This window comes from Triturus cristatus, chromosome 8 (genome assembly GCF_964204655.1).
Source record: "Triturus cristatus chromosome 8, aTriCri1.1, whole genome shotgun sequence".
NCBI classification, from domain to species: domain Eukaryota; kingdom Metazoa; phylum Chordata; class Amphibia; order Caudata; family Salamandridae; genus Triturus; species Triturus cristatus.
In genome coordinates this window covers 484,060,904-484,081,102 of record NC_140591.1, presented here as the reverse complement: position 1 = coordinate 484,081,102, position 20,199 = coordinate 484,060,904, and the positions used below count along the sequence as shown (strand labels likewise).

The following is a 20,199-nucleotide window of genomic DNA, read 5'->3' as shown; positions in this document are numbered from 1 at the left end:
TCGGCATCCTACTGCTGCTGATGTGTGGGCGTATGTCACTCCTGTGTTGCGTCTGGCTGTTCACTTGCACTGGGACACAGCTATTCCCATGGCGTGGCATGGGGAGGTTCTCAATCTCCGTGTGTAGCTGGGTCTTTGAAGGAGTGTCACCTTGCATCCATACGTGTCCTGGCCATGTAGCACATACCTGACTCCCTATGTAGCATGTGTGTATTGACAGATTAACATGTGCTCAGTACACATGAGTTGTTGTCGTAGTGCACTCACTCTTCCTTGTCACTTCCAAATTACTGCAGAGCGCCGCCTCTTGCCCGAAGAATTCCAGACTTGGCTGCCATGCAGGAGAATGACAGCATCCGGCTCTACCGCTTCCCCCAACGGTTGATTCTGGAGTTGACGGCGAGACTGGCACCACACCTGCAACCGCAGCACAGGTATCCCACGGCACTGACACCCCAGCTGAAGGTAATGGCTGCCCTACATTTTCTTGCCACGGGTACCTTTCAAAATACCATAGCTCATGTTGGTGGCATGTCCCAGAGCACGTTCAGTGGTGTGCTGCATGATTTCTTAGAGGCCATGTTGATTCACCTGGATGACTTCATCAAGTTCCCAACCCCTGAACAGATGACTGAGGTCAAGCGTGGATTCTATGCCCTGGGAGGGATGCCCCATGTCATTGGGTCCATAGATGGGACACATGTAGCTTTGGTACCACCACACGCACGGGAGGTGGCGTACCGCAATCGGAAGCACTACCACTCCATCAATGCCCTTGTGGTGGGTCTGTCCAACATGGTGATTTCACATGTCTGTGCTCGTTTTCCAGGATCAGCACACGATGCCTACATCATGAGGCGTAGCGGGATGCCTGATATGATGATGCAGCTGCGCAACGAACGGGCATGTGTTGTTGGTGGGTACAGTCTGTCTGTCCTGTATTCAGTATAGCCTACCAGCACGACCGCTTCACCACTTCTAACGATGACCATGTGCTTTCCATGTTGGGGACGCTGGCTATCCCAACATGCCTTGGCTGCTCACACCTCTCCGCAACCCCATCACGCCGGCCCAGCTCCGCTACAACACCGCCCATGGCCGGACAAGGCGAGTGATAGAGAGGACGTTTGGCATGCTGAAGAGCCGATTCAGGTGCCTCCACAAGACCGGCGGCGCACTCCCATATGCCCCGGCGAAGGTCTGCAAGATCTTCATGGTCTGCTGCATGCTGCACAACATGGCAGTTGAAAGAGCAGTGCCACTCATCCTGAATCAACATGACGAGGACCATCCACCCGTGGAGGACGAAGGGCTTGGCAATGGGGCTAGTGATGTGGAGGATGTGGAGCCGCAAGAGGACATCCGGACTCGGCTCATACGCGACTTCTTTGCATAGTGGTGAGTACCAGTGTCTGAGTGTGCACGCATTGGTCCCCGTGTGGCATGCGTTGTGATGTGTGTCTCCACCTGCATGTATGGCACGTGAGTCAGAGGTGTGTGTGGGTGTGTCACTGGAGTGATGGTGCCAGTGATGGTTGTACTTCCACAGTCATAATTGTGACCTAGCATGTTGTCATCCATACATGTGCCGAGTAAATGCACATGCAAGTGGCTGTGCTTTTTGTGGCTGACTTCTTGTGTGTCTCTCTTCCCCAGGTACCTGCGCATGCCGTCTGCTGGTTGCATTGTTGTGGCACTGCTATTCCTCATGGACATGACATCGTGGGCTGACTCAGCGTTACAGGCACGGACACGTTTGGAAGTCTCCATGGGGTAAGGGATGCATCTGGGGTGTATTGGGTGTGGCAGTTGTTCACGATGTGTGCACACTGCCCCTGTCGGGGTTTGGTTCCTCTGCAGCCATGTCGCAACCCCATGGGACACGACATGCAGCTGTGTACACCTGAATAGATGGTCTGCCTGGTTGACAGTCATCAGTGATGGGATAGGGGATTGTGATGATGGCATCAATGTGTGTGACACTGCCCTCGGACACATTCGGTTAGCATTAGCTTGACATGGTGTGGGACTTCGACATCCGCGGATCTATGGTGTATGGCAGGCTCTCCGTGTGCAGCTGTGGGTATTTAGCTGTTAGCCGACGCTTGTGTGCTAGTTCCATGGCGAAAACGCATGTGTGCTGCTGAAGGGGGGTGCCAGTGTTGGACCCACATGTTACTCCACATGATGTGTTCATGTGTACTTCGAGTTGCCTCTGCAATCCCGAATACATGACTAATAAAGGTGTCCCTATGCCTCCAAGGTGCCTCTTCTCAGTCAATGCTGGTGTGTTGCCACGGTGCATCCTGCTTGTCTGGCATGGTATTCCCTGATTGTGGCTATGTGTCAATGTGTCGAGTGGCAAGATGCAAGCTGTGTGTGTGGGCTGAGACTGTGTATTGGGCATGATCTCCATGACTGTGTGGGTATTGTGACATGTGCCATCCCCATGCATCCAACGTTGGCCAGGCCCCCATTCCCTGCATCCACCGGACTCAAGCTTGCAGGACATGTTTCTGCCACCTGTCTACACATACCTGGGTGCCCCCCAGGACACTGGACTGGATCCCTGACCTCTGCGCATGACTGTTGCTGTACTCAATGTGTGTGTCAGCACGGTTGTTCGGTAACCCCCTCAGCTGGTTGGGCCCATCACGGGTGTGTATGGTGCTCCATGTCTGTCTTGCCTAATACACTGTGACCCATGTGTCCTGTGCCAGACTCAGGCCCCAGGGTGTGGGTGGTTGAAGACAAAAGATGACTCAGGCATGTTTTGACTTTACAAGACACATGTTAGGTAATAATGCTACCAGCAGGCATCTACTCTTCATAGTGTGATTTATTATTGGGGGGGGGGGGGACAACAAAGTGAGTGTCTTTCCGGGAATTTGGAATCCAAAGTTCAGTAGGGGAGTTGGTGTCCTTGCCATTGGATGTCCTCAGAGTCCATGCCACAGTCTTTGTCAACATTGGTCAGCCAGTGACCAGCAGGGCCATGTGGCAGAGAATGTCTCTTGATGCTGTGATGCTGTTGCTCCAGTGGGCCAGGTGCCAGGCCAGGTGTCCTGGGAGATGGTGATGTAGCGCCGACACTCACGGTCCTTTCCGTGGACGACCCGGCCTCCTGCGGGGAACCTCAGCAGCAGGCCGTGACGACATCTGGGATGCTCCGTCGGATGTTTCCTCCTCCTCCTCCTGATCCCTCCCTGTGGGTGGTGATGTTCTCCGCCTTCTGGCACAGGGAGGGTCAACCATGTTGTCGGCAATCCGACGGAGTGTAGCGTGAATCCCCTGGAATGCCGTCACTTGCTCAGCCTGTCTGTCCTCCATCCTCCGTTGGTGTTGCAGTTGACAGGCATGTTGCTGGGCCTGCTGGGTCTTTATCTCATCCAGGGTCCCCTTGATCTCATTGAGGGTGGACACAACCTGGGCCATGCCCGTGGTGTCCTGCCGGTATGAGTCCAGGATGTTACGGACATGGGACAATGCCGGATCCCCAGTCAACTGGTCAGGCTCGCGCCTCCGCCATCCTCCACTCCCACCACCCCTGCCCACTTGTGCCTGGCCTGCCCTTGTGGGCACATGGGGTCTCCGGGACCCCTGAGGGGTGGCATTGGCGTTGTCGCCTGCCTCCTCCTGGGTGCCCGGGACACCGTGTCCCTCCTGGCCAGCCTGGCTGCATTGTGGTGTTGGGGCAGGGATCCTGGGTGTCTCCTGGGATGTGGCAGGAGTGGGGGTGGTGGTTGGCACAGTTGTACCTGACGCAGGTGCTGCAGGTGGTTGGACACCAGAGGGGCCAGGTCGGTCGGGGTCGTCCGCAGAGTGGTGAGAGTGGTCGCTGCCGGTGGGATCGGGCTCCTGCAGATCCAGGTCCTGTGAGTGTTCCCCCCCCAGTGTTGGGGGGTGCACCACGACGTTGACCTGTGTGTGAGAGAGACAATGTTAATTTTGGTCCATGCAACATCCATATTTCATCAGTTTCAAAGTTGGCACATTTCCTCTTGGAATTAGGATCTGTCTTGCATTCCACTCACAGTGCACTTGTGCATGGGTGTGTCCCTTGGGCACCACTTTGGCCCCTTTAACTATGTGTGGCACAGTCTTACTTGATGCGTCAAGTGTGACTGCAGTCAGCAGTGGAGTGTGCAGGTGTGGCGAGCCATGCATTTGCGCCTTCCGTGTAGCACTGTACATGTGCACATGGAGTGGATCCACACACTTATATGATCCAGGTAGCTGTCCTTGTGCTCGTGTACAGGTTGTGACATGGCCCTGTGTTTTGCCATGGTGAAGAGGGGGAGTTCTGGCACTGGCCACCCTTGTCTACATGCACGCCGTCTACCTGCTGACGAGCAGCCATTCGCACACGCCACACGGCTGATTTGCTCTCCCTGTGTCTCGCTCCCTCTGTGTCCCCCTCTCCCTCCCTCTGTGTCCCCCTCTCCCTCCCTCCGTGTGTCACCCTCTGTCACCTCAGCCCAGCTTCCTGGGCACACACTGTTAGCAGATCTTTGAGTGGCCCTTGGCTTGTTGATGTGAGTTTGTTTCTGATCTCCAGGCACCCATTGGGTGTGATGTGTGTCTGTGCGCTGCTGCTGTGGTGGTGTGTGCTGCCACTCTTTCACAATGTTGGCTGTTCATTAGCTGCTGTCATGTGCAAAACAGTGCCTTCACCCCCATGTGTTGATGCAAGGCGTCCGCCATTTGCTGGCAAGTCATTCCTGTGTTGGGACACACTGTTTGTCTGGCTGTGACCTAGGCCATATGGGCAGAGTGCATTGTTGTCTGCTTCGGAGTCGCACTATGTGATTTTTGGGGCCCAGCCTCCCGCCATCCGGGTTACCGTGTCATGTGTTGTTGTCTTCTGTGGCCTGTGACTTGACATTGTCCAGCTGGGTGCATGGGGCATGGTGGCAGCAGTGGCATGTGCCTGCTCATGGAGTGTGGTTGAGTCATGCGATGGCTTGTGGTGGTTGCGTGCCTGTTAGTGATTTTGGTTGTGGATGCCGTTCCCCCCATGTGAGGTGCGTTGTTTGTGTACTCACCCGGGTCTCGGAGTCCTTCTAATCCTTCGACTGCCTCCACCGGCAGTATGGCCATCACCCTCTCCTCCCAGGGATGGTACTGTACGGGTCTGCGGGAGGGCCCTCCTCCGGTGGCGTTGGCCTGGTCGTGTTCCTCCTGCCTCTTGGCTCTGACCCTCCTCCGCAGATCGTACCACCTGTTCTGGCATTCCTGCTTGGTCCTTCTGGTGTCCGCAACAGCATTCACAGCATCGACGATTGTCTGCCACATGGCTGTTTTTTTGCTGCCAGGCTGGTGTTTCTGACCAATGTTCCAAAGATCTGTGGCTCGACTCTGAGGATTTGATCAACAAGGACCTCCAACTCTCGGTTACTGAACTTTGGATTCTTGGTAGTGGGCATGGTGAGGGGTGTGGGTGGGGATGGTGGGGGGGGTGTGTGGATGTTGGGGGGTGTGTGGATGGTTGTGGGTGTGTGTGTGTGAATGTGATGAGGGGGTGTTTGTGAAGGTGGTTGTGTGAAGGTGTGCAAGTGTAAGGTGTGGTGTAGCTTGTAGTATGGTTCTGTGGTGTCTGGCAGCAGTGAGTCTGTTGCAAAGGCTCATGGTTTGTGTGTGTGGGCCCTTTTTATTGGTCCATGGGTGGGTGTGGCAGTGTTTGAAGTTTGGGTGGGTGTGTTATAAGTAGTGGTGGTGTTTTGGGCCTCTGTTTGTCTTTGGCAGTTGCAGGTCAGTGAAGGTGTATTTGTAGTGTTTGTTGGCCATGTTTAGTGGCTTTGTGCCATTCGAATGGTGTATTCTTGTGTTGTTTTGTTTTGTCCTGGTTGTGTACGTGCGTTTTGAGCGTGTGTACGGTGTGTACATGGGCCATTTGGTTGTACGGTGCTGTCCTTGTGTGTGGGTTGGTACGACTCGTACATGCGGTTGTGATGTTGGGGCCTGGGGTGCGCTCTATACTTAGGAGGTTGTGTTGGGGGTAGGACCGGAACGTACTGGGGTGTACATAGACGGTGGTGCGACACGTACAGGGGTGGGGGTAGGACTCGAACGTACTGGGGTGTACATAGACGGTGGTGCGACACGTACAGGGGTGGGGGTAGGACTCGAACGTACTGGGGTGTACATAGACGGTGGTACGACACGTACTGGGGTGGGGGTACGACTCGAACGTACTGGGGTGTACATAGACGGTGGTGCGACACGTACTGGGGTGGGGGTACGACTCGAACGTACTGGGGTGGGGGTAGGACTCGAACGTACTGGGGTGTACATAGACGGTGGTACGACACGTACTGGGGTGGGGGTGGGACTTGAACGTACTGGGGTGTACATAGACGGTGGTACGACACGTACTGGGGTGGGGGTACGACTCGAACGTACTGGGGTGGGGGTAGGACTCGAACATACTGGGGTGTAGGTACATGGGGGTATGACACGTACAGGGGTGGGGGTATGACTGGAACGTACTGGGTACACGGTGGTGCGACACGTACAGGGGTGGGGGTAGGACTCGAACGTCCTGGGGTGTACATAGACGGTGGTACGACACGTACTGGGGTGGGGGTACGACTCGAACATACTGGGGTGTACATACACGGGTGGGGGTAGGACTCGAACGTACTGGGGTGTACATAGACGGTGGTACGACACGTACAGGGGTGGGGGTAGGACTCGAACGTACTGGGGTGTACATAGACGGTGGTACGACACGTATTGGGGTGGGGGTACGACTCGAACGTACTGGGGTGTACATAGACGGTGGTACGACACGTACTGGGGTGGGGGTACGACTCGAACGTACTGGGGTGGGGGTAGGACTCGAACGTACTGGGGTGTAGGTACACGGGGGTATGACACGTACTGGGGTGGGGGTAGGACTCAAACGTACTGGGGTGGGGGTAGGACTCGAACGTACTGGGGTGTAGGTACACGGGGGTATGACACGTACAGGGGTGGGGGTACGACTGGAACGTACTGGGTACACGGTGGTGCGACACGTACAGGGGTGGGGGTAGGACTCGAACGTCCTGGGGTGTACATAGACGGTGGTACGACACGTACTGGGGTGGGGGTACGACTCGAACGTACTGGGGTGTACATAGACGGTGGTGCGACACATACAGGGGTGGGGGTAGGACTCGAACGTACTGGGGTGTACATAGACGGTGGTACGACACGTACTGGGGTGGGGGTACGACTCGAACGTACTGGGGTGTACATAGACGGTGGTGCGACACGTACAGGGGTGGGGGTGGGACTCGTACGTACTGGGGTGTACATAGACGGTGGTACGACACGTACTGGGGTGGGGGTACGACTCGAACATACTGGGGTGTACATAGACGGTGGTGCGACACGTACAGGGGTGGGGGTAGGACTCGAACGTACTGGGGTGTACATAGACGGTGGTACGACACGTACTGGGGTGGGGGTACGACTCGAACGTACTGGGGTGTACATAGACGGTGGTGCAACACGTACAGGGGTGGGGGTGGGACTCGAACGTACTGGGGTGTACATAGACGGTGGTACGACACGTACTGGGGTGGGGGTACGACTCGAACGTACTGGGGTGTACATAGACGGTGGTGCGACACGTACAGGGGTGGGGGTAGGACTCGAACGTACTGGGGTGTACATAGACAGTGGTACGACACGTACTGGGGTGGGGGTACAACTCGAACGTACAGGGGTGGGGGTACGACTCGAACGTACTGGGGTGTAGGTACACTGGGGTATGACACGTACAGGGGTGGGGGTACGACTGGAACGTACTGGGGTGTGGGTACACGGTGGTGCGACACGTACAGGGGGGGTAGGACTCGGACGTACTGGGGTGTACCTAGACGGGTGGGGGTGTACATACACGGGGGGTACGTGTCGGACGTACGGGGGCTGGGGGGAGTGTTGGGCGCGTATGCGGGCACATGTCTCCATGGTTGCTATAGGAGTTCGGTGCGGACGGTGTTTTTTCCATACGGTTGTAACCTCGGACGCACGGGATGGATCGTGATTCCTCGGTCGGACTTGACTTTTCACATTTGTACGGTAAATCGTCCAAGGACGTGTCGGACACATTTTCCGACCCGAGGACGTGTGGGGAATGATTCCCAATGCGGTTCGTATGGACTTTTTCCCATGCGAATCGTGATTGCCAGTTCGTACGGCACTTGTACGATTCGTATGGTAAAAAGACCGGATACGAGTCGCACGGGGTAATTTTTTACCGGATCGTGATCGGCACCCTAGTGTTTCTTATACTGGTTCTTGCACTATTTGCAGTTGCAAGGCGGTTGGATCAATTATGCCTTATACTTTGAACAAGGGTGCATTGGCTCTTCATCCTGGACCTTACTAAATGTTATGCTACCATAAATATATTCATTGAAGCAATGGCCAATTACTTGGATTATTGGCACTTTGTACATAAAATGACCTACCGTTGTGAGTCACTCAGCTATGGTTCTCCTGTAGGGGAATTAGGTATTTAAACACATTGGTGTGGGTGGGTAGCTTGGAGGGTGTGAGTTATCCAGATGCTCTGTAAGAGGGTTGGATCGAGTGGCCTTCCAGTATTATCTGTGTGAAAGTCGAGTGTGTTCTGACATATCCTTGAATGGTTGTTTTCAGTGAGCTTTCAGGTTTCTGGGTCCTTCTCCTTAACGTTTGCCAGCTATCAAAATACTGTCATGCAGGAGCAATAGGTCTTTAGCCCCCTCTAAACAACCCAAAAAGATTTTTACAGCGCCTTTTTGTAAGTCTTGTTTCTCATCTCAATTGTATTGTTGCTCATCTAGGTTCTAGAGGAAACATGATACCTTAGGTTTTAGTTTTCCAGTATACATTTGTATGCGGAACAGGTGTGTCCCTATAATGGACAATTTCTGTTATTTATAAGTGCAACACATCTGTGTCGTTTTTTTCGAATCACAAAGTCACTCAGCTCTTGAAAGTCTATCTGTCATATGCCCCCTGTAACTGTTGCTCGTTGGCCTTTTGTTTTCCTTGTCCCACCCTAGTCACCTCAGAGGTTCTCATTCTACAGCAGAATATTCTCTAAAGTTATGTTTCCCAATTTCTCTTATTATCTGGTTCCCCTTCCCTCAAGAGACCTTGGATGGATGGATATTGCATGTTGTGGGCTACTCTGGACACATTGATTTATGTAAACAGACAGACAGAACAAACAGACAGATAAACTGAGAGACAGGTAACAAGACAGGTAACCACCTATCCAGGCATAACTCTGCTTCCAGTAAGCAAAGGTGGATAGCTGGACTATCTGCTGAGAGTGAGATGTAGCTCTGCCGTGGGGGAAAGATGAGGGATACCTATGCTGCCTGCCTTAGGTGAGCTATCAATCAGGGGAGTGATTGACTGATCTGCCAATGGTTGATGGACATCTCTGGTGTCTGGGGCAAGTTAAAAACAGCTCTGCTTACTCTGGCTAGTGTGGGGGTAGTTTTGCTGTCTGCAACAGGTGAACAATAACCATGCTGCATGTAACAGCAAGAAACGTCAGCTGCACAAGAAACGACTCTAATTCAAGTGGTAGGTGTGCATTTGGTCTATTGCACTTGTCTCTCTACGGGTGACAGTCTGTTCACCTCCCCGGTGCTGATATGTTCTTAGCGCTTTACCCAGGGGGCATCAGAGACAGGAGAGCCTGGCTACTCCTTTCCACCATGTCATCTATTTGCCTGTAGGCACATGAAGTCCTCCTTTATAGATACCTTTATCTGTAGAGCACAACGTTGCAGCGAGAGTGCGAGCTGGAAGATCTCCATTATTCATTTCAGTACCAAGAGGCAATTTATGGTCAGGACCGTTTTATATAATTAAATAAATCAATAGGTAAACCAACCATAAAGAGTTTGGGATTTTACGGGGGTGGGGCACCAGAGTTTGAAACATAGGTCATCCCAAGTTAGCAGTACGTGGGTTTCTACCGCTCTTGAACTATCCCAGGCTATCGCTGCAAAATGTTCTCCTCTTCTAGCTCTTCTTGTGGACTCCTCAAAAGTTGTGCAGCTTTTTATTTGCTCATCTCCTTTTGCTTAACTGGTGAGGGGAGATTTGGTGGAGTTTCAATTTGAGGTTATCAATTTTCCGCTGCAAGTGTTTGCTCTAGCGTTTATCTACATATTCTGCCTTTTACTCAAAGGATACATTGTTGGATGATTTCTTGAGATTATTTCAATGCGCTCTATCAGTGGGATTAAGTAATGCAGTCTCGTGGCGAACGAGAGGCTAGAGGTTTAATCTACTTTACTGATGACACACCACAATGGGATACAGCTGATCACTGACAGAGATGAAACCGTTTTCTCTCATGCAAAATGGCCCCCTGTTTTGTGGCTTGGCAGCCTTCGGGCTTTGAACTTTGCAGAAGGTAATGGTAGCAAGTAACATTGTAAATAATTCAGATCAGCTCAACCTAAACAGAGTAACAAATAATAATAAAAAGACAAAGGAAATATATAATAATAATAAAAAGTTAATATTATGGATTGTGAGCACAAAATAAAACAAGGACACTGAAAGAGGGATCAATTGTAGACAATTGATCATTGGTGTTTTAGGCTTATGGCCTCATGACAAGTCGCCAGGTACAATGATGCAGTAATACTGCAATGGGAATTAACGTTATGGAAGTTGGCGGGTGCAGTATTGCTAGACTATTGTGAGTTGTGGCCCTTATGGGATTAAGAAGAATCAACAGAAGCATTGTTTGCACTCTGATGTCTGCCCATTGTGCCAACATGCTGAGCACTTTCCCAGGACAAATGCTTCGGTCTTGTCACTGGCAAAATCTATTTGGAAAAATTCCCGAGGTGCAGGTTTTTCCAAAACCCTTGTAATCCAGATTGGGTCACACTTTACTGTTTAAGGATAATTCGTATTTCGAGGGGAACTCTGAATGAAAGCCTTTATATATTATTTATTTATCAAAGTATCAAGTTAGTTATTGAGCATATTGAATGGCCGATGATATGAAGTCATCACTTTAAAGGTATTGAGAATGTTGTGAAAAAGCAATGAACAACATATTAAAACCTTTAATATCATACATCTCTATATCACAAGCTTTTTTGGGGGGTATAAATAATTGCAGCATGCGCTGAAGGTGAGGGTAGAGAATGTGGAATAGAATACATGTAACGTTTTGGGTTGTAAGTGTAGATGTCCCTCACCATTGCGGAGCCGAGATGTGAAAGCAGCTTTAAAAGTTGATTGAGAGGGACTGGTTCTTATGCGAGAGGGATTTGCGAAAGAGTCGGGTAAGACGATGGGAAAGGCATTAGCACCACTGTATCGATTTGAAGTACAGAAACAATTTCCTATGATTTGAATTCGTGTATCAGATTAAACTGACAGATATCATACAACTCCTTGAATTAGACCATGAGTACGCACAATCATTTTCCCGGGGGCCGTCAAGTCTGGTCTTTGGTGTGACCGGGTGCCACACTAATGCTAGCGGGGGGAGTGGTGTAAAGTGGGTGTAGTGGAGGTCAAGCATGTATATCTAGTGGCTGAACTCAATTGCGCAATGTGAAACTAGAAAACCTGGGATGGATCCCAGATTTTCCAGTTGACCAAATTGTGAGACCCTGGGCAATTATTTTATTTTAAATTTCTCTCCTTCTTCTCCATTATCACATATATGAGAACCTCGAAATACATAACTTCAGGATGTGTGCTGTACAAAACCATCTCCTGTGCTTGGATGTAATCACTAATGGCATTTTTGTCAGGGTGGAGGTGGTGTGGGGGTGTAGCATGAACATTTCTAAATTCATGTATGAAAACCACTTAAAACAAGCATTGGCATAGCCAATAGGTCTCGCCTTTGGGACCTTATAAGTGTTTAGTCATGCAACAGTTAATGTTGCTGCACCAAGGATATTGTGCTGCATAACTAAATACTTACAAGGTTAAAAAAACAAGACCTATTGGCTATGCCAATGCTTTTTTTTTAAGGCACGGAAGATTAAGTGAATTGCCTAGAACCACTGGCTGTTTTGCCTATCGAAGACTCAAACCTCATTTCTCCAGTTCCAAAGTCGACAGCTCTGCCAAGATTGCCACATCACCTGCTGTGATCTAGGGTGGCACAAGTAAGATACATGGGTATATACATTAAGAAGAGGCAAACCGAGCAACATAGCTCATATATCGAGGAACACGTAACAAACAAATGTACATAAGGTAATCGTTTCTTCTTCTTTATTCCAATCGTGTTTCAAATATTTCTTATCCTTGTACATATGATTCAAGCTTGTGCCTTCAACAAAAGTCTTCAAACAGAGCCAAAGCCAACACGTGTTTCGTCCCTGAGACTATCAGCCCAGGACTTCATCAGGGCTAAAAACAAAGGATAGGCTACATTTATTTACATGATTCAAAATAATACACATGTGGTAATGACTAAAAACATATCTTATTCCTCCACCACCTGTGTAGGCAAAATCCAAAAGACAAAATTCAAAAGAAAAATGAAGAAAGAGGAAAAAGGAACAAAAGAGGGAGATAACCGCACATGTGTGTCGTACACCCCAAGTAAAAAGAGTCAACAACGAAAATAGTCGTTAGAGAAATTATCGTGAATAGTAAAAAGGCATATCACCAATCACCCGAATTAAGTGCAGGTAAGTAAGAAGAAAATAGGTAAACTTCAGTATCATGAATAATCATGAGAAATGCCATTACTACCCTAAGGAGTCTAGGTGTGCAACAGGGCAATGCTAGGTTAGAAGGGTGGCCAGAGTTTAGAGACCCCTACAGGTAAAAAACAGGTTTTTAGTTTTTTTCTAAAGCAGAGGAGGTTAGTTTCCTTTTTTAGGAATAAGGGAAGGCTGATCCAGAGACGGGAAGTGCTGCCTGTAAAACTTCTCCTGTCCCATTTTGCTCTTTTTACTCTAAGAACAATGATATTGCATGCTGGATTCTGAGTGAAGGGATCTTGGCTGAAAATACGAACGAAACCAAAGCTTAAAAACTTCCCAAAGAAAGTGGTCTGTGATGAATGTGGAGGTGTTCCTAATGCACAATTCCATTTAAAGAAGCTTAAAGCTAGATCAGCAGGGACTGGAGACATTTTCTTTTTTTTTTTATGAGAACTGTGTCTCCGAAGCAAAGACAAAAGGAATCTGAGTTGGAGTGTCCCTGGCTCCCATTTTGATCCACTGAGAGGCGATGACATGAGGGAGAAGACCAGGCATACAGGGAGCAAGGCGTCTTCAATTGTGGATTACTTGAGGACCTAATAACAAGAATGATATGAAACTGAGAGACCTTACGTTCGGGCACATAGATAAACAGACATAGTGGAACATCAGGAAGAATTCAGACAATGTCCCATCATCGCCCTGGTTTGTTTGGAATATGAAGTGTAGATATTAGACATAGCAGAAAGTGCCTTTAGAGTATGGATTGTATCAAACTGTTGGAGAATGGTGCATATATCTAGGATGTGGTTAAGGAGCTTTAATGATATGAAGTGCTGGGCTCTGGCACTACCATAGTGCTGGAGATTTGAGGGCTGTTCTGTTTGCCAATGACAATCAAAAGCGGTAAAGTGCTGGATGTGGGGCTGTGTTGTTTACTTGACAACCATCTAACAAGGAGAAGCTGTGAAGCATGCAGCATCAAAACTCGATGGCTTAGTATATAAAGGTTCTGGGCTCAGAAAATCCACTCTCCCGCTTACATTTGTGAGGCAGATTAAATTAGCTTTACAACAAACAAATGATGGACGGAATGCTGACAATGCAGACATTCTCCCCCAGTCAAAAGATCTGGGTTAAATCCATCGTTCTTTTGCCCACTACGCCACCACAGTTCAGACATGGCCATATGCAAATCAGTCTTGACCCTGTGCCTCATGGGAACAGTCCAGCCCGAACTGCCAAGCCATGTCTTCCCTGGACCGGAATCAAGCATCCTAGGACCGGTTTCTGGCTATCAGCCGTCATCAGCCAGGATAGCTTGACTCCAGTGGCGTAGTGAGCACGGGTCCCACGTCTGGGAATACCCATCCCACTTAGGGCGAAAAGCGTTACAACAAACAGATTAAATTAGGGCAAGCTATTTTTAGATCCTACTTGCCCTTTCTGGTGAGTAGGAAGACAAACTGACTTTTGACCTCTGTCTCTGAAAGCAGAGGAAATGTGACAAGATAGCAAGATTTAAAGGCATCTTTATTGCTCACAAAGTGAATGAGCAATAAAAATGCCTTTAAATCTTGTTAACTTGTCACATTTGCTCTGCTTTCAGAAACTGAGGTCAAGTGCCTTTCAGTTAGGCCGAGTACATTTTTTAGGTTACTAGACTTGCAGGTCTAGTAAAAATTAAATTATTTTTTGAGCCCTGAGGTAATAAGGTGCTGGTATTCCCTTATCTAAATAGAGCAGTACAAACTTGGAGGAGAGTCTTCCAAGTAATTATTATGAAGGAAATATTGGCAGCCTAAATAACGACCTCCCTCTGGTTCCCTACCAAACTCAGAGTACAGTGCAGCTGGAGTGACTACTCCATTGATCCACAGACTGCAATGATCTTTGGTGTAGTCCTCGGCCTCCTTCCCCGAGGACTGGAAACACGCTGAAGGGAGAGCCCTCCAGAAGAAACCATCCAAACTTTGCGGCAAGACCCATCTTCCACCACTCCAGACAGACGTACATAACACGGAACATCAAGAAGTCACACTGGCTCCCAATCCAGAATAGATGCCAGTTCAAGATGCTGAATAACACATACAAATGCCTCAACAAATGCACGACCTCCCACCAACCGACCAGACACCTACGATCTGCCTCCCTCTTCCTTACAGACACCTCTGGATATGCCAAAGCAATAGGGGATGAGGTTCCTTCTCTCACCTGGTTGCCAAAGATTAGAATGACCTTCCCCTGCACCTCAGGACTGCCTCATCACTCCAGGAAGTCAGGAAATGACTCAAGACCTGGCTGTTCGTATGAACAGATCACCATAAAGCAGGAGATCCTTGGGCACATAAGACCAGAACCGGAGGAAGATCTTTCTCCTACCTCGCCGCCAAGACCTGGAACACACTTGCCACTCCACCTCAGGCAATCCACATCATTGACCCAATTCAGGAAGGACCTCAAGACCTGGCTCTTTAACTGAACCTCCACACCCAGACGGAGGAGCCGACCCCATGTCTTGAGACCCTCACGCGTGAGTGGCCGTGCTGTACAAACATCTGATTGATTGATTGAAGACCTCCAGCGCTTTGAGACCCTTGTGGATGATTTGCCACATTTTTATAAATCCGGATTAATTGATAGAATAAATGAGGCCATTGGAGATGTAACTGTGTATCTGTGTAATGAGAGAAGGGAAGCAGAAGACAGTTCGGATATCAGCATGGAAGAAATAGAAAAAGTCAAAGAAGAAAATAGCACTTAAAAATAAGAAATAGAAGAAATTAGAAGAGGTAAGGATTCAGATGGGTAGAAGAAGTAAGAAGAGATGGTTTGAACAAGATACAGAGAATGGGCCAGATATTCAAGATCCGAATAGAAGATAGCGTTTGAGATGGCAAAGCCATCGTTGTGAAGAGATTTGGTGGTTTAAAAATTTGGGGGGGATAATATTGGTGTGATTGGTCGTCATTACTGCGTGCTCTGACTGCATTGACGATAACTGTTTAATGCAATGGTGTATTGATTAACACCTTACTCTCTGCATTCTCCATCCACTTCCTCCAGAGTGGGCTTAGGTCTAGGAAGCTGCTGTGGAGAACTGATGAACTTATCTGCTTGGAAAAATAGCCGAAGAGCTTTTACTTGGTATGTGTGACCTGTCTCATAGATAACTGAAAATGCCCAGCAGCTGAAAGGATGTGAACGGGATAGCTTTGACAAGCTGAGTCTGCACTTGCAACAACAAGGTCACTCCGGCGGACTGCAGAGAGAAGCAACATTGAGTTAATGACATCTGGGTGCAGGGGAGGCTCCATCACCTTCTACCATCAAGAAGGGTGAACCTGCTTCATTCCATGCCCCCTTGTGTCCCAGGGTGGTGGAGCCCACTTCTCCCGTTGGCCACTGGATTGCCTGAAGAATCTCAGCTGCAAGCTCTGGAGCACGATGACTTCTACTGGAAATGGTGACGGTAACTCAGGAATTGTTTGAACTATTTTCCCAGCACTCATAATTTCAGATATTTCACCAGTGGGATCTTTGATCAGGAGTCCATTGTCCTGGTCATTAGTACAGTGGCTACGAGATTCCTGGATGCTCGCTGTCAGTGCTCACACACTCGTGGATGCCCCCAATAAAAAATCTTATAACATTATTTAATCAATAGATAAAAAGACCAGATTCCTTAATACCTTTGCCAACTAGTTTCAAGGAGGGTGAACTGGCACTCTAGTATTCTACTGTCTCCAGGGTTGAATGAGCATCTTATTCAATCGGGTACTTCCCCACAGGGTTGGAGCCAATGGAGACCCGTTTTTGAAGTTTGAGGGCTGTGTCCTCGTCTTGAGGCTCCCCAGAGTTTTTAACACGGGGCACAATAGGCAAAGAAAGAAATTGAGACACAGAGGGAGAGAATGGTAGAAAAAGAAGAGGTAGAGAGAGAGAGACAGTGATAGAGTGAGAGAGTCACTGGCTCTCAAATTATAATAGCTGATTAAATGAAGTCTTCACATTTTCTAAAATAGATGTTCATTAAATATACCATCTGCTGGTACAACACTAACAATCAAAATAGACAAGGAAAAGAAACAAAGATACAGGAAGGGAGTTTAGGATGATTTGAACACTCTTGTGGTACTGCTTTTACTCCCCTCCCTGGCCCTTACTCTCCAGGGTACGGCTGTGCTATGGGACTTAGGGGCAGATTTATGTTCCCTGACGCATCCCTGCAAATCAGCATGGATGCGCCAGGGAAGATGCGTCACGCAAGTTTGCCCTTGCGCCACCGCAGATGCGCCGCATTTACAATGCGGCGCATCGTGGCGCAAGGACAAGCAGATACGTGACGCATCTGCCGGCGTAAGGTTGGCGCAGTGCTGAAGTTGTGTCGCAAGCACGACGCAACTCCAGCACTGTTCTATCCTTTCCTATCCCTAACATGGTGAGTCAAGCCTTACGCCTGCTTCAAGCAGGCGCAGGGTTTTGACGCATCAGCGTTGGAAAAGTGACTCAGTGAAATCTTATAGATTTCACTGGAGTCACTTTTCAGGGGCGTTCCTGCGACGGAACGCCCCCCCTGAGTTGAAACGCCCACATGAAACCTGACGCAGGTTTCATGTGGTGCATGGCTTTACAACATGACGCATCTCCATAGATGCGTCACGATGTAAATGGGACGCAACATGGCGCAGGGTTTATGCCGCCGCTGCGTCACAAAAGTGACGCAACGGTGGCGTAAAAGTGGCGCAAGTCCGATATAAATCTGCCCCATAGACTCTAGTGACTACTTGGAGACCCCCAATCAGACCAAAACCAAGGGGCAGATTTATGAGCCCCTTGCGCCACTTTTGCGTCACTTTTCCCATGTTAAAAGTGACGCAAAAGTGGCGCAAGGGGCTCATAAATCTGCCCCCAAGTTACTACAAAGTCCACCAAATGCCCAAATAAGAAATATTCACCCACCTGTTAAAAATGATCCTTTCAGTTGTTTTGGATGATGGGTCTTTTAGGAATTGTAAAGATTTTGTAGGCTTTGTAGCAGGTGCAGAGGATGCATTTTTAACCACATTCCTCTGAATAATCGAATCGAAATCACTACATAAAATACGAAGAAATATTAGAAAAAAACTTTTAAGGTACCTATAGGCTCACATCGACCATAGGACTCACGGGTAATTAATAACCTAGCACATATTTCATAAGAGCTAAAAAACATCTTTAGGGTCATTCTTCTGTCCGAGGAGGTGCTAGGTACTCCTGGTTTTCAATGTGCCTCCGTGTTTAGTATGTAGAGTTTATTTTTTGCCACAATAAATTAATTTTCTTTTTTAAAGAAAAGGACTTCCAGGAGATTCAAGTAATTAAGTGTCATTTAAAGTGTCACTCTCGAATCTCCTTCTGATAGAAACACTGACTGCTCTGCCACGCTACCCTGAGAGAGTCAAGCACTCGAGGGAGCCCTTGATTATTAAATTTGAGTCCAAAAATGTTTGGGTTCCAGTATACCAATACTAAACATTAATTGACACAATTACTGCACAGTGCCCACTAGCCTCTGTCTACTTTGGGACCCCAACAACACCCACTAACCCCCAGACTAAGACGCGCATTAGAGATTTTATGTTTTGAAGTGTAAGTCACAATAAGCCACAAGCTTGATGATGTATCACCCTTGGAATAAGGTGATATGTTTTCTTGAATTTCTAAATGAGGACAAGGAATAAGAAGTCTTGACTTCTTTAGAGCAGGGGGACAACATTACCGCCTTAGTCCTTTTCAGGACTCATAATGCTGCATTCAGGAAAAATTGTAAAGCTGGGTGCCATAGGCCTGGCTCTTTTACAATAGTTTTTGTGTGTCAATTTCACGCATATTATTTCACACTAAGACCAAGCTGGGCAAGCACGGCCTTGATTTGTGCTCCTTTGCTTATGCCTTTATGTAATATCAGACTGGATAGCTACATACGAAATGCATACTAATCAGTACAATTTCAATGAAAGTGACTTGATTAGTGAGTTTCATTAACGTTCTATTAAGTATAGGGTTGCTACCACATGCAAGTTGATACAGAGATAGACCCTTAACTATAAAGTAACAATCATAAACGGTGCTTAATGAGCATTTTTCGTGATTATGCATAATATACGAATTCTTAAAGAAGTGAAATGAAGTGGAGACATTAGTTTCTAAACTACATAGTGTTAAAATATCAGTATTTATTCTGAAAGCTCATTATATGTTGTTTTATTTTAACTTTACAGCATGCAGTCAGTTTCTAGGCAACCGAATACAAATTGCTGCATGGTGCACCCCTCATCGCGATGACCTCTACTGCTTGATAAAGAAATGGTAAAAATATATTCAGATTTATTTCTTTAGTCTAACTCAATTCAGGCATTGGTTTGGTGGCTTAATAGCAGCCGAGGAGTGGTATAATGTTGGGTACATTATGTCTCATTATACTGTGGTCTTTCTTCAATAAGTGAGTTTGCTGCATGCTGGTGACACCTGGCTGTCTGTGTTTGAGGCTGTTCCACATTGCCCTTCTCTTGATTGAGCTATGCAGGCTTCTAAAATCAGAGTGGTGGCCAAAATCATCTAATAGTTATGCAGGGGATAGGTGAACGAAAATCCGTGTTCATCAAGGTAGCATGACAGCCCTTGTGGTGCATATGGGGTGTTCTACCCCATAGAACTTTCCGCAATAATTCCCAAACAACATGAAACATGGTGGTGACACTAAACCCAGCCAAGATCGGGGCTTACCCACAAACTGGAGGCAAGGGAGCCCCCTACTCTCCAACTGACACAGAGTCCCAGACCAAGAGCCACTCTTGCAACAGTTAGCTATCGAAGTCAAAGAGAGTAAATTGGACACCTCCCTCGCCTCTGCCCAACTGGGAGCAGCACAGATGTAATCCGCAAATCCTGCATCATCATTACCCCTCCCCATCACCTTCACCACCCTAACCAGATAATCAACCAGACTAATAGTTTGAAGATAAGAGTTAAAACTGAGGTGGGGAGGAAGTTCCAGGACCCCTAATTCTTCCTGGAATTTCACTAACATGCCCCTCCATATTTCACAGGTCAGTGCCGGTCTTGATCCTCGGAGCAAGCACAGAAGAAGCGCGGCTCCATAGGGGGCTCAATTCCTTCATCTTCTGGGCCAGTGGTACCACAATCTTCTTCCTCACTTTGCCATCAGGATCCATTTCTGAGGGAGGTATGCCCAAGAGCTGAGCTCCCTGAAACTTGCCTGTAACATGAAATTACTTACTGTCCTTCTCCAAAATCAAGCCGAAAGGAACACCAGTGACTATGTCACTGCCACCACTGTGACCAGTGTGGCCATGCATGCCACTTCATCTTTTCTCACATTCTTAGCCACGATCCTGTACTGCTTCATGTCTCATGCCTACTTCACATCTCTTGCTAATGGAATAGCTTCCCTTTTGCTGGCTTCTCTGTCCTTATGTGGTGAATCAAGGTGTTTTTACCATGC

At 48.3% G+C, this 20,199-nt stretch overlaps 1 long non-coding RNA gene across 1 annotated transcript in view; it reads left to right on the top strand.

The window, feature by feature from the left end:
• LOC146802389 (uncharacterized) overlaps positions 1–19,013 on the top strand; it is a 340,705-nt gene extending 321,692 nt beyond the window's left edge. The window contains exon 5 of the long non-coding RNA XR_014967381.1: positions 18,956–19,013. This is a non-coding gene — a long non-coding RNA (uncharacterized LOC146802389). The remainder of the gene's footprint in view (positions 1–18,955) is intronic.
• Positions 19,014–20,199: the final 1,186 nt, after the last annotated feature.